The following is a 14,623-nucleotide window of genomic DNA, read 5'->3' as shown; positions in this document are numbered from 1 at the left end:
AGAAAAGGATTTTACAGGTAAGCTGTATATAAAAATCCTATTTTCTTGATCATACATCACGGGACACAGGAGCTTCATTACATAGTGGGATGTCCCAAAGCAATGCTCAGATTGAGGGGAGGGAGACACAGATCATAATTATAGACCGCCATGGACCAGAGGACCTAAACTGCAGCCTGCAGTACACTGCGCCCAAAGGCGATATCCTCTTGCCCTCTGACATCCACCTGATAGAATCTGGTGAATGTGTGGACTGATGACCAAGTTGCAGCCTTACAGATCTGAGCCAGGGAGGCCTGGTGATGCACTGCCCAAGAAGCACTTACAGCCCTAGTTGAGTGCGCTTTCACTTGAAAAGGAGGGATCTTCCCTTTAACACTATAGGCCTGAGAAATAATCTGTCTAATCCACCTTGAGAGAGTGGATTTTGATGCCGCCTGGCCCTTTCTAGGGCCTTCCGGCAAAATAAATAAGCAATCAGTTTTCCTTATCTGAGCAGTTGCCTGAAGATAGATACTGATTGCCCTTACCACATCCAAAGTGTGCAAAGATTCTTCTTCTGCGGACTGTGGGTCCAGAAAAAAGGATGGTAGGATTACATCTTGATTCAAATGGAATCCTAAAACCACCTTAGGCAGAAAGCACCTGTTGGGACGCATTACCACCTGGTCCTTATGAATAATTAGATACGGCTCTTTGCTGGAGAGAGCTGCTAGTTCTGACACTCTTCTAGCCGTGGATATGGTTACCAAGAAAACCAATTTTTTAGTCAAAAGAACTAACGAAGCCTGATGCAAAGGTTCAAAAGGTTGCGCCTGCAAAGCCAAGAGAACCAAATTCAGATTCGATGGGCATACCGGATGTTTGACTGGCGGCCTTATCCGCATAGCCCCCTGGATGAAAGCTCGCACCAGGGAATGCGATGCAAGTGGCTTCTGAAAAAACACTGACAAGGCCGAAATCTGCACCTTGATAGTGCTTACGGCCAAATTCATTTCTAGGCCTGACTGGAGGAAGGCCAAGATCCTGCTAATGACATACTTTCTAGGATGCCATTCCCTGAGTTCACACCAGGAAACATATGCCCTCCAGATTTTGTAGTAAATAAGCCTGGAGGCCGGCTTTCTGGCATTGACCAGAGTAGAAAGGACTGGTCCCGAAAGTCCACGGTCTCTCAGAATGTGGGTCTCAGCAGCCAAACCGTCAAATTCAGACTGTTTAAAGCAGGATGGTAAATTGGACCCCGTGAGAGCAGATCTGGCCAGAGAGGGAGGATACACGGCCTGCCTACTGCCAACTTCATGATCTCTGCGTACCACGGTCACCTGGGCCAAGCCGGGGCTACCAAAAGAACTGACTTTGTCTCCTCTTGACTCTTCCCAGGAACCGCGACAGAAGCGGGCACGGGGGGAAGGCATAAATCAAATTGTACTGATTGGAACATACCTTTCTGCCCAGACAAGTATGCGATTCACCTCTTTTTGCGCAACCAGACTCCTGGTACCGCCCTGGTGATTGATATAGGCCACTGCTGTGGCATTGTCGGACTGAACCCAAACAGGGAGACCCCGTAGTCTGAAAGACCAGTTTATGAGAGCCATATAAACTGCCCGGATCTCCCAGACATTTATGGGCAATAGCTTTTCGATCGCAGACCATTTCCCCTGCGAGCACGTCTCCTCCAACACTGCTCCCCAGCCTGTCAGGCTGGCATCTGTCGTAATAATCTTCCATGGAAGAGGAAGAAAAGTTTTGCCTTTCAGCAAATTCTCGGTTTGTAACCACCAGACGAGACTCTTGCGTGTCCCTGGGGATAGACGCATAGGAAGATCCAAGGACTGGGGCTTCCTGTTCCAAGCCGCAAGGATGCATCTTTGCAGAGGCCTTGAGTGGAACTGGACAAATGGAATGGCCTCGAAGGAGGCAACCATTTTCCCTAACAGTCTCATGCACAACCGAATGGGGGAAGATCTTCTGCCCAGAATTAGGCACACCAGATCCCCAATGGCCAAAGCTTTTGGCCTTGGTAGAAACACCTTGCCCTGAGCGGTGTCGATAACCATATCCAGGTATTCCAACCTGGTAGCAGGCTGTAGGGACTTTTCTAGGTTTATAATCCAACCTAGGCGTTCCAGGTGTTCTAGCGTTCTGGTAACACTGTGGTTCAGGAGCCTACTGTTTTCTCTATGAGAAGCAAATCGTCTAGATAAACCATGACGGCTATACCCTGAGCTCTTAGGTTTGCCAAGAGAGGGTCCAGAGTCTTTGTGAAGACTCGAGGGGCCGTAGCGAGCCCGAACGGCAACGCCACAAATTGAAAATGGCGCCGCTCTACCGCGAACCTTAGATACTTTTGGTGTGTGGGAAAAATTGGCACATGGAGATATGCATCCTTGATGTCTATTGATGCCATAAACTCTCCCCCTTGCAGGGAGGAGACCACAGTGGGAATTGACTGCATTCGGAAGGACCGGATGCGTAAAAACCGATTCAGATCCTTCAGATCCAGGATAGGTCTGACACTTCCATTTGGCTTTGGAACGGTGATTCGAGTAAATCCCTGAACCCTGTTCTTTTGGGTCCACTTCTGCTATCACCCCCTGGGATAGTAAGTGATCTAAGGCCAGAAATAGCGGTCTTTGCTTTACTGGGTCCCTGGGGATCCTTGACCTTAGAAAGCAAGAAGGTGGAATCTCCTGAAACTCTAGCTTGTAGCCCAGAGATACCGAAGAGACCACCCACTTGTCCCGGATTTCTTCCCGCCAGGCTTCCGCAAACTGCAGGAGCCTTTCCCCCACTTGGGCTCTGCTTGGCAGGCTTTCACCCCCAGGATTTCTACTGCCCCTGGGCCCGGCCTTGAGCCTTTCTTGTAGAGGAGGGTTGAGAAGGCCTTTGCCACTGCTTAGAGCTTGATGCTGCGGGAGAGAGAGAACGCCTAAATGATGGACGTTTGCTCCTTTTGACTGGAAGGAGATTAGATTTACCCCCTGAAATTTTTTGGACAAATTTGTCTAATTCTTCTCCAGACAAATGTTCCCCTTTAAACCCAATCAAATGCTTCTTGCATGATAGCTCAGCTGCCCAATTCTTTAGCCATAGGGCCCTTCGCATGTGTACCAACAGGAGAGACAAACGAGATGCTTGTTGGACAGACTCCAAAATCGCATCAATCATGAAACACAGAATTTGAGGTATTTCTGCATAATTCTCCACTTCCTCACTGGGAAGGAGGCCAAGCATCTGCTTAACCTGTTCCTTGAGGAACTGACACAACCCCACAGCTACGACTGCAGGTTACACTACAGCGCCAGTCATGGAAAAGGAGGCTTTTAATAATGTTTCCAGCTTCTTATCAGTTGGATCTTTAAATACCTGAGCATTATCCAAAGGACAGGTCAGGTTTCTATTCACGCAAGAAACAGCCGCATCGACAAATGGGACCCCCCATTTCTTGGTGAAACTTTCCTCCAGAGGATAAAGCATAGAAAACCTTTTAGGAGGAGCAAACAGTTTATCGGGATGTCACCAATCCTCATACAACAATTTATCCATTAAGGGATGAATTGGAAAGGAAAAGGCAGTCTGTGGGATTTTCCTGACTCCCAAGGAAGAAACAGAGGACGTAGCGACCTCAGCAGCAGGCATTCTGAATGTGGTACGCACCAATTCAGTATAATACTGCACCTGTTTTCTGAGCGCCTGGGAGGAGGGGACTCTCTCCTCTTCCTCTGATTCATCCGACTGCTCAAGATCCCTGTCCCAAGATAGGGATCTCTCCTCATTGTCAGAAGTGTCATCTGAAAGAGGAATCTCAGCAGAGGGAGGGGATCTACCCCTTTTCCTGCTATCTTTCAGGGAAGCTGAAATAAAATTCATGATTCTCCCTTCAAAACCCTCCAATGTAGCCCTAAGGGAGTCCTCAGTGACGTATACCGGTGCTGAAATATTAGGAGAGGCTGCAAAACCTGACAGGGGTACTGACTCATCCTGTGAGGCTGGCTCCAGTCTTGCAGGGGGGGATGGTAACCTACAGGCATTTTTAGAACCCCTAGACCTAGGCGGTGACTTACCAGTGCCCTTGTTACCTCCCCCTGAGACCCTCTTACTAGGAGACATAGTCCTAAGCTACAAAGCAGAGGTACTAGTACAAAGTGCAATCACTGTTGTGCTTAAAGTCTCACAATAAATATATATGCTTAAACTGCACAACCTGATGCTGAGTAGGTGTCTTAGGTTTGCCTGGATCCAATCCCTTGGGATGCTCACTGCCCACAGCTCCTGTGTCTCCACTTATAGCCCCCTGATGCTCTGGGCTTTTTAAAACTGCCGCCTGGCGCCTGCGCAGTACAGCGCAGTGCACACCGACGTGCACGGTTTGCAACCACACTCCCCCCTCCTCCTCCGTTAGCACAGGAGTGCACTCGGCGCGCGTGCATGCGCGTGCACGAGGACCACCGGTATCCAGAGGGGAAGGGAATCGCCATCGGAGCTGCGTGGGACCCCCAGACTACGTGGGACCCCTGTATTACCTTCATTGTGGCAGAGATTGCAGTGGAAACGTGAGTCATCTGGGAGAACCAGGCTTCACTGAGCGTGTGTATCTGAAAGGCATGTAAGTATGCATCAGGCTGCTCTTACTCCCTCTAGTGGTGGAAACCAGGTAAGACATACAACTACTCAATGAAGAAATCCATAATATAATTTATATAGGATTAACTTCCCTTACCTGTCCTCGCCGCAGGAATTGCTGAAAACAGACAGATTCCAGCCTTCACCCATCACGGCGGACAGAGTTGTGCCAACCTTCAGGTTTTTTTTGGGGTTCCTTCTCAGAAGAACCTCCTACCTGGACCTTGTAAAAGACTCTGCCAGAAACTTTCGTGCCACTATGTAAATAGTACACCTGGTTTTCCCAGAGCCCGGTCTTCCAATAGGAGAGGACTTACAGGCAAAACTTTGTTTCTTCGGATGACAAGGCCCGGGTACCATATCATCTTGGGAGTCAAAATATTGGCCCAAGATATGGATCCGGTTTGTTGTAGCCCGTAGGCCCCCGCAGGGACCTGCACAGAGCTTTCTTCATAGCACATGTTTTACGTGACCAACCACCATAGACACTGGTGAAAAAACTGAGGTGCCTCCCATATGGGAGGGGTTATATAGGGGAGGAATTCTCCTTAATTGGGGGTTAACCAGTGTCCAATCATCAGAGGTGCCTATATAACCCATTATGTAATGAAGCTCCTGTGTCCCGTGATGTATGATCAAGAAAGACCAGTAGTTAGCTTAGACTGTCCCTTTTCTTACTGATGCAAAACTGGCCTGCCGTCGGACAATTTCTACCAAAATTTCATTACCAATTAAGAGACCACAGATGATACAACAGTGTAAAATTGGTCAGCAGCAGGACATTTTTAATGAGGAAACTTTTATTGAAATTTACAAGAGTAATGTAAATTGGCTAGTAGCAGAACCATTTTAATGAGTAAAGCGAGGTTCAAGTTTGATAGAGATAAACAGCACAAGCAGGAGATTTAATACAAGATTTGAGGTACTTATACAGCATATAACAGATAATAGGCATAACCAGTATATGCCTAACTTTTATTTTTACTTTGGGGAATAAGGGGGTGCTGTAAAGTTGAATGATATCATTTCAGATGGATTAGGTGCACACTGTTTTTGCAGGAGATTTGACCATACAAATAGGTTTGTAGTTAGATTGGTTGTAACAGATGATACGTCTTCATTAAATCCCAGTGCTGTCATTGTTAGAAGGTGTTCTTGTCCAAATTGAGATTGCTTCTCATTAATCCAGGCACTGAGATCTCCAAGGATGAGCAATCTGGGGTGATTTATGTCCAGTAGAGTTATAATGCTATTTATTCCCTAAGGAAAGATATTTACATCTCCTGGTGGTTTAAAGTTGAGTAACATTTTAAAGCTCATTTCTCCAGATAGTTGCACACCTACAAATTAAAATGATCAGGTGTCAGGCTAAGAGCAGATAACAGGTAATGGTTCAAATGTGCTGAGTATGCAAAGAGTTCAATGAACAAGAGCACATACCATGAGCAGGTTTAAGCAGAGTGGGGTCAGCTGGAACCGCAGTGGGGATGAAAGTAGATATTGGCTGGACCTTGTAGTTAACCGCTGTAGATGAAATATAAAGAGTAGATATCAGCTGGGTCAAGCAGTAGCACACAAAGGTAACAACAGTGGCGGCTGGTGAAGTTTTAGGATGAGGGGGCGCCAGACTGCGCCCTTCCTTTTTGACCCCTCCCACTTGGTGAAAATGGGCGTGGTTTCAGTGAAATAGTGGGCGTGGCTCTAACATGGTGTGGTTAGTGTCTGAGATGAACGAGCGATGGAGGGAGAGGGAGAGAGTGATCGAGGGACAGCAGGCCCAGATACTACACAACAATAGAAATATGTGTATTTTAGAAAGTTTAACAATTAGTAGATAAAGATATTCCAAACACCTGGTGTTAGCGCTTCAATAATCCCGACACCATGGTTGTTATGGTGTCAGGATGATTGAAGCACATTATTTCTATTATTACATAGTATTATAAAATGAAATCATTCAACTCACCATCATGCAGAATCAGTAGGAGCCCTGAGCGTGTCACTAGCCACGTCGCCTGCCACCAGATGCCATTAGGTGTCCCCAGTGGAGTCCCTCCTTACATCAGGTGCCCCCCAGCAGAGTCCCTCCTTACATGCAGCCTGTGTCACATAAAATTCAGCCTGTGTCCCACCAAATGCAGCAGCCTGTGTTCTACCAAATGCAGCAGCCTGTGTCACCACCAAATACAGCAGCATGTGTCACCACCAAATGCAGCAGCATGTGTTACCATCAAATTGCAGCAGCATGTGTCACCACCAAATTGCAGCAGCATGTGTCACCATCAAATTGCAGCAGCATGTGTCACCACCAAATTGCAGCAGCATGTGTCACCACCAAATTGCAGCAGCCTGTATCCCCACCAAATTGCAGCAGCCTGCCTGTGTCACATCAACCCCCCTCCCCCCGTTGCTTACCTTGCTGTGTGTTGTCCTCTCCAGCGGTGTCTCCTGTGGAGAGGTCCGTTCCAGTTCCTGTTTCTTTTCTCCTGGGCACAATTGGAGAGAGGAACAGGAAGTGACATCAAACTGAGATGTCAATCAAACCGAAGCCACTCAGCACCTCAGAAAGCACCGCGAAGCGGCTAAACGCCTGCAAATGAAGCGCCACGTCTGCAATCTTGTGATTGCATAGACGTGGCGCTTCCCATAAGTGCACTGTGTCTGGCGTCGCATTGTGCACTTAAGGACCTGTTTTTGTATTTCTTTTTTTAAAGGGCCAGCTTTAAAAAACAGGGGCCGCCACTGGTTAACAACCCTACAACGAGCACTGATTGTATGCTGATATAGGTTATTTAAAGGTGACCTGGCCAATCACTGTTGTTTCCCATGCAAAGGCTGTGTCAGGTGAGTTTTGCTGGGTCTTAAAAGGAATCCTGGTACTGACATCAGGTTGGGCCAATGAGGAGGGGTTTAAGTTCAATTTGGATTTAAGCAGATTGCAGTTCTCATCTTGGTTGTGCAATACTGAATAATTTCTTGCATTGATACTTCAAGGATGGGTCCTGCATTTTCATCTAGCCAAGTTTCTATGATGGATGTTATGTCAAAGAATTCAAATAAATCAGCTATGACAGCTGACTTTTTTTTTACTGAGTTAACATTACATAGAGTAGTTGTGATGGGAGTAAGTATCTTTCTTCAAAGAGGCAAGGATTCTTTTATTTCTGATTAAAGAATTTTGTGAATCAGAGTAACTATTTTATAAATATTGTTTAAATGAAAATAAAATTAGTGCAATATTTACAGAAAATATATGACAAAATAGGCAATAGCAACAGCCAAATAAATTTGATTAAAGTATTTAGCAAAGTTGGCATGGTTTTTGGCTCTTGTACAGAATTAAGATCAATTCAGAGCGAATACAATTCTGACAGAGTCATTGGCTCTCAAAAGCAAAACTGGAATCTGGAAAAAGAGACCCCCAACTGTCAATTGCAGCAGCTTTTTTGTTGAATTTCCAGACGGTGTCACTCAGCCTATCCGCAACCCAATCAATAGAGCTGGGGTGAGATGTAGAAGTGCTGAAGCTTTCAGTATCCCTTATTAGACATGTGCGATTAGTTTTGTACGAATCAAAAATTCGGACGAATTTCCGTAAATTCGTACATTCAGTAGGATCCGAAATACGAATTGCTATGCTTCCGAATTTGGTACGAAATTTTGTTTACAACAATGGAAATGTGACAGGTGTTTTGTTGATCAATGAGAGGTTTTCTTCTGCTGCTGAGTGAGGGTTGGGAAAATGACCTTTTTTAATATAGGAGAGGGAGACTGGTACTGGTAGTCGATGGCAGATTCAGAATTGGATAAAATAAGAATGTTCATTAATTACGATTATTCGTTATGATGAAGTTAAAAACCCAGGAAGTCAGCACAGCACAGGGATGGTGGGAGCCCCTCATAATGATAGATTGATCATAACGAACGTTCGTAATTGTTAGGAAAAGTTATTGAACCTAACGAAAATTCGTATTTCGTACAAATCCAAATTGAATTTCGGACACAAATTAAGAAATACGAATTATCGGCTAATATGAAATGGTAACGGAACAAAACTAAACAAATTTATTGATGAAGCACATGTCTATTCCTTATTGGACACTTCTTTAATGCCAGTTTACTTATTACTGTATATCAATGTTTCCAGATGCCTATGCTTTACCATCCAACAAACAACATATTACTGCGCGGGATGCAATCACAATCTCAGGCATTATATGGATTTTATATGTGGCGTCCTCAGAAAGGTTATTTTGTCCTGTCAGCTTTTTGCACCTTATAATTTAGGGGTGTTTGGTATCTAATTGATTGTTGTTTTCTTATACATTCTGGTAGATGCTTGATATGAATATAATTTTATCATATCACGTTTTATGTGTAGAGTTTGAGAGCTGGAGATGTATTAAATGGCCCGTTTCACGTCAAGTAGAGCATACTTTAAAATGTTTATTGCTTCTAAATGGTTTTACAATCATTTTACAACATTCTATGACCAGAATACCTAGAGCCTGTTGTGGGCCTGCTAGAAGTTTTTTGACAGTTTTGAAATTAGGCCCCTTTCACACTGACGTCCCGTTCAGGCCCGCCTGTCAGTTTTTCAGGCGGACCTGAACGGGTGCTCCATAGAGCTCTATGGAGCGTCGGATGTCAGCGGTGACATGTCCGCTGACATCCGACCCGAAAAAGTGTGACGGAGGAAAAAGCTATTTTTCCATCCGTCTGCGGATCGGATCGGGTGACGACGGGCACTGCGGTCCGTCGTCATCCGATCTCCCATAGGGGAGAGCGGCGCTGTGACAGGTCCGTCCCTGCGCAGTGTGCAGAGACAGACCTGTCATCTCCCTGCTCAGCGGGGATCGGCGGAGTGATCCCCGCTGAGCAAACGGATATCCACGGGGCGGATCAGAACTGATCCGCCCCGTGTGAAAGGACCCTTAGGCTTAAAGTGGAAGTAAACCCTTCTATCGTTTTCAGTCAAGGAAGCTGCCATCTTGGCCTCTAATGATTCTTCAACTGCCATAATGCTGCACATGTGATCAGTTATGAAACCAGCCATTGGATGGTTTGAAAGTTTGGTTGAGAGCACAGCCAATGTGAAAGTTAGCATTTTTTTTTTTAAACTGGGTTTACTACCGCTTTAATTAGAAGTCTTTTGAGAATCTGCAGACCCTGGTGAAGTATTATTTATGCATTCCAACTCAATCTGCTTAATTCACCTGACCTGTTTTAAGCTGATTATTTTAGTGGGGGGGGGGGGTCATAAAATTTGATTGTGCTGTCTTGCAACTTTTTAAGAAGATAAAGTAGCACTGTGTACAACACAACTTGCCCCTTCTCCCCATTGGGGTCTGCAGACCTTCCTATATCACCACAGTATGTATTTACTGTGTTTTGTCCCTTGGCAGTCTGGCTCTAGGCTGGTGTTTAGTAATCTTGTATGCAAACACATAGACACACACATATACACAGGGAAGCACACACAAAAGCACACAAATATAAAGAAGTGCACACTCTCTTTTTCTCTGTCTCTCTCTTTCTATATTTCTATGAAGGTGTTTAAATGGAAGCACATGAGAAACTCCTGTTGGAAAACAGTGATATTCAGAAAGCCCTCACGCTTATCCTATGCTTTTGTTTAACATCATGGTGTGATTGCACAAGCATCAATGAAAACAGCTCTCATGAATAAACCCATTATCCATCTGCTTGTTTTGTTTCCTCATTTTTCCTCATGCAGTGGAATGAAGTAAATTCATAAAGAAGAGAAATTATAGGTTGTGTTTTTACAACATTCAGACACGACAGGCATATTTAAACATTAACTTTCAAGTAAAAGCATAAACACATACACTGTGAGTGTAATTTTCACCCACGGATATGACCTTACGTTTGCATAAAAAGATTTGAGGATGCATATGGGCAGTGAATGCTTTAAAGTGGTTGTGGCTAAAGGCTTAAGTTTTGTTTTTTGTTTTTTTGCCTTAAAGCAGAATTCCAGGCTTTTTTTGTTTATTAAAAGTCAGCAGCTACAAAAAGATTACCTGCTGAATTTTAATAAACAGACACTCACCTGTTCCACGGTCCAGCGATGTAGCCACACGGCCTCTCCTCCTAATCACCTCGGCACCTCCATTGAAACTGTGGGCACCCGGCAATGACAGCTTGTGGCTTCACGGCCGGGCGCGCACTGCACATGCACGAGTCTCGCTGCGCTCTCCCAGTGGACAGGCAATCTTCTGGGACTTGTCACATGTCCCAGAAGATTGCTGAGAGGGAGGGGCCGCCTAGGTGACTCCTCCTCTCCCCCTAGGCGGAAGCAGGAAGTCGGACAGGAAGTCCCACTGAAAACTAAGCACCCACTCCCACCTCAAAAAAAATGACATGCCAAATGTGGCATGTAAGGGGGCGAGGAGTGCTTAAAGCTGAAGTGGAACTCCACTTTAATTCATTCTTTGCATTAAAGTGGATGTAAACCCCATTCATGAAATTTGAGCTGGGCACAAATATCTTCAGAGTTTTGCATAGCTGTCTCCTGCTCCGTTCTTCTGTTACCAGCCTGATAACGTCTGACAAGTTCTCCATCACATATGATAAAAGCAGTTGGAGTTTTGTGTTGGGGAGGATGCTATAAATAGATTAGCAGAGCCCTCAACTATTCAACGATCAAAGCTGAAAGCCTCTACCTATGAGGAAAGGGGTGTGTGCCTTTCCTCCAATCAGCTGTCTTGGCTGTATGACCAGCCTTCACTGCAGTTGTGAACAGGAAGAGAACATCTACCTACACGATCTGAACTTTAAAAAGAATATATAAAGCTGAAGACAGCTGATATACATGTAAAACTTAAGTAGGGAGATTTATTTAATCTCTGTGTATCATCCGAGGCAATTCACTTTACTTGGTGTATGTGAGGGTTTACATCCACTTTAAGGTTAAAAAACCTTCCATGATCAGCACCACCCCAGCCCCCTGTATACTTACTTGAACCCAATCAGTGTCCGAGAGCAGTGGTGGTCTCCTCTCTCCCTCTCTCTTGCTCTCTCGCTCTCTCTCTCCTAACAGGACATGTAGGCAGCGGCAGGAGCTATTGGCTCCTGCTGCTGTCAATCTAATCAAATCCTGTGAGGAGGGGGCAGGGGCAAGGCCAAGCCACACTGTCAGGAAGGGCATGCCAGAACCCAAGATGGCTGCCGAAGAAGATGACCTGTTACCTCTGCCCCGTCAGAATGCTATTGGTGCACAGGCACCCTGTGACAGCTTTTGCCGCCAAAACAGGCTATTTAAACTCAGCCAGTTTCCAGACTCAGTGTTTCCTGTGTATCCTGCAATTACTTACCTGACTTCCATTCCTGTTGTGACCTGGCTTCCTGACTTTCCTGTTTCCTGCCTGCATCCGATCCCGGCTTGTCCTCTACTCTGCACCTGCCTGCTCCTTCTGCTACTCCACTGCCAATCTGTTGACGACCCGGCCTATAATCTGATCCCACTTCAGCCTCTGTTCCTGACATGCCAGTTTCTGTATGACCCGGCCTGCCTGTACCAGCCTTCTGTTTAGCCTTGAGGGTGCCACCATCCCTTCTGCTGCACCTGCACTTCTGCCTGTGGGGACCGGTTGCCTACTCGCTCCAGCTACCTGCCTACCACACCTCTACAGCCCGGCCAAGTGCTCCGATCCAGCTCCAAGTTCAGCGATCCCGCCAGGCACTCGTGCGACTCTGCATCTTGGTGCTTCCTGTCAGCTCTATCAGGGGCTCCAAGTCAGAGTTGTAAGAGAGGCCATCAGGGTCCATCACCAGGTACATGACACACACGCACACAGCCAGGCTCAGGATCAAGCCCACACTAGTGCCCCTGCAGCAAGCGACTTACTATGGGGACACTTGGAAGGGAGGAGAAACCAAGAGCACTAGCGGGGATCCCAGAAGAGTGTGTTCAGGGCACAGAGCAAGTAAGCATAATTTTTTTTTTTTTAAATTAACCTTTAAAATCACTTTAACTCTCCCTAATCACAACTTACAAATTGCATTACAATAATTTATAGCACACGGTGTACCTGCTCAATAACATACATGGCAATACTGGCCTAAATATCAAAAGAATATTCAAATAACTTAAGGAATACATTTTCAGTTTTCATTCATAATTATTTATTTATTTATTTGCACAGTGGTTAAAAATAAAAAGGGGACAGTACAATTACAATACAAATCAAGTCAAGTACGTTAGGAGGGCCTTGTTTGCAAGAACTTACAATCTAAAGGGAAATGGCAAGCAATACAACAGGAAATAATTGTGTGTGAATGAGTTGATGAAGAAAGCAGAATTTTCATTATCTTAGGTAGAGGCGGAATACTCTTCATTGCAGATATATGTTTTCAGGGATTGCCTAATGGCACACAGAGAAGGAGATAGCCAGATGGAGTAGGGAGATTCAGGGTGAGAAAGAGGCCTAAAGGTAAGTATGTAAGGGAAGAGTTGTAAATGGCTTTGGGTGTGGGTGTTAGATTTTCAAATGTTACTTGTTTGGTAAGTGAAGGCAGAGGAGGGATTTGCAGAGAGGGATAGCCTATGTAGAGGTAGGCCATTGAGGAATGAGTTGCAATATTCAAGTTGAGAGATAGCAAGAGAGTGAAGTAGTAGCTTGATGGTGTCATTAGGTAAGAAGGGACATATTTTGTAAATGTTACAGAGGTGATGACAGCAGGCTTTGAACAGTGATTTGATGAGTGTGAATAGGATAGGGCAGAGTCCAGGATTACACCAGAGGGGAGGGACTTAAAGTTGTGCTATTGATCTATATGAAGAAGGCAGTGAGGGGAGGGCATATGGGAGGAGAAAAATGTGCTATTTTTTTTTTTTTTTTTTGAAGATTCAGTTTTAGGTATTGGTGTGACATTCAGAATATGTCAGTTAGTTAAATAGTTATGTGCAAGGGGACTGAAGGGGTGAGCTGAGGGGTAGAAAAATGGATTATGTTGTTATCAGCATAGAGCTAGTATTAAAAGCCATTGAAGATTTCTAACTAACCAAAGGATGAGGTGTAGATAGAGCACAGAGGGAGCCTAAGGACAAAAGATGAGATTAGGCCAAAAGATAATGTTAGGTGGAGAGGTTGAGAGGTAGCTGGGGTGTTAGCATTAACAGGTAAAGTGACAGTCACCAAGAATGAGTGTGGTTATTTCAGAGAGAAAGTAAGGTAACCAAGGTGACCATTGTCAAGGAATCATCAGTCCAGAACATCATTAAATTACAGCAATCCTCAGAGAAATTGGTGAAAAAAGAAGTGGGCAATAATAGATATGTAGGCCTAAAAAATTGTAAAAATGGTATTGGCAGATTGGCAGTGGTATTGCACAGAATGACCCCAAATGTCTTCTGCTGGGGCCAATTCTCCCCCCCCCCCCAGTGCTCATGGCCCCTCCACCTTCTCAGTGCACCCCCATAGTAAGGCACTTCCTATTGGGGCATACTCACAGGCTGGCTCTCGAGTCGGGTTGTGTACATCTATAGGCACACAGTGTGGATCAGCCCTGCCCCCTGATCCCTCCTCACAGGATTTGATTGAATGCAGCAGGAGCCAATGGCTCCCGCTACAGCAGAGTCTCCTGTGGGAAGAGAGAGGAGAATAACTGCTGCAGAAGGCAACGCTGGATCAAGATAGGACTCAGGTATGTGTAAAGGGGGTGAGGGGGCAATACAAACACTGGGATTTTTTTTTACCTTAATGGAGGAAATACTAAAAAAAAACAAAAAAAAACACAGCTACCTAAAGTTGACTATATATATCTGCAGCGGGTTTCAGTGTCGCTGTTCTGCCAGGCTTTTCTGATTGGGGCAAAACATTTAAACTTTCTGCTGCAGCCAAAGCTTGCACAATAAACTAAAAAAAAAATATCTGTCTATGAATGGAGGCTCGGTGGGTGAATCAAAGGTCCTTCTCCACCATTAAGAGATAGTTTTTCATTTAAATGATTTATAATACAGCTTTGATAAAAG

General features: G+C 45.1%; 1 long non-coding RNA gene across 1 annotated transcript in view; it reads right to left on the bottom strand.

The window, feature by feature from the left end:
- Positions 1-5,388: 5,388 nt before the first annotated feature.
- The window catches only part of LOC143976113 (uncharacterized), a 44,085-nt gene continuing 34,850 nt past the window's right edge, over positions 5,389-14,623 (bottom strand). The window contains exons 3-4 of the long non-coding RNA XR_013272515.1: positions 6,070-6,153; positions 5,389-5,969 (exon numbers count right to left, since the gene is read on the bottom strand). This is a non-coding gene — a long non-coding RNA (uncharacterized LOC143976113). The remainder of the gene's footprint in view (positions 5,970-6,069; positions 6,154-14,623) is intronic.

This window comes from Lithobates pipiens, unplaced genomic scaffold (genome assembly GCF_037356315.1).
Source record: "Lithobates pipiens isolate NorthernLeopardFrog02 unplaced genomic scaffold, aLitPip1_a1.2 Scaffold_13, whole genome shotgun sequence".
In the NCBI taxonomy this organism is placed as follows: Eukaryota; Metazoa; Chordata; class Amphibia; order Anura; family Ranidae; genus Lithobates; species Lithobates pipiens.
The sequence above is the reverse complement of the archived record's forward strand: the minus strand, read 5'-3'. Positions and strand labels throughout refer to the sequence as shown.